The sequence below is a fragment of the Acanthisitta chloris genome, unplaced genomic scaffold, assembly GCF_000695815.1.
Source record: "Acanthisitta chloris isolate BGI_N310 unplaced genomic scaffold, ASM69581v1 scaffold12733, whole genome shotgun sequence".
Taxonomy (NCBI): Eukaryota; Metazoa; Chordata; class Aves; order Passeriformes; family Acanthisittidae; genus Acanthisitta; species Acanthisitta chloris.
The window spans coordinates 1-531 of record NW_008666631.1 but is presented as its reverse complement, the minus strand read 5'-3'; positions in this window follow the sequence as shown (position 1 = coordinate 531).

Below are 531 nucleotides of genomic sequence, written 5' to 3'. Positions count from 1 at the left end.
CTTGGGGACAGGGTGGGATCAGGGACGTGGTAGCATGACCTAATTATGCACTTTCAGCCAACGCTCTGACCTTCTGCGTTTGTTTCTATCACACAAGTGTTCTGTGGTTTTGTTTCCTATGTTTATTTTTTAATGAAAATATAAAGAATAAAATATTTCCTGAGGCAGTGGGAGTTTAGCTTCTGTTCTCTACCTTCCAGACTTTGGCTGGGGTGTAGAGGGTTTGTGCAAACCCTGTGTTAGAGCAGGCAGCCACCTTCAGCTGTGCCTCTGCCCTGCAGCTTCAGCCTGGCAGTGACAAACAGCTGCTCCAGCTGTGAGATCCAGGGCATCCAGAGCACCAGTGGGGATCACTCCCGGGGCTGGGATCGCTCCCGGGGCTGGGGATCACTCCCGGGGCTGGGGATCTCTCCTGGGGCTGGGATCACTCCCGGGGCTGGGATCGATCCCGGGGCGAGGATCACTCCCGGGACTGGGGATCACTCCCGGGACTGGGATCGATCCCTGGACTGGGGATCACTCCCGGGACTG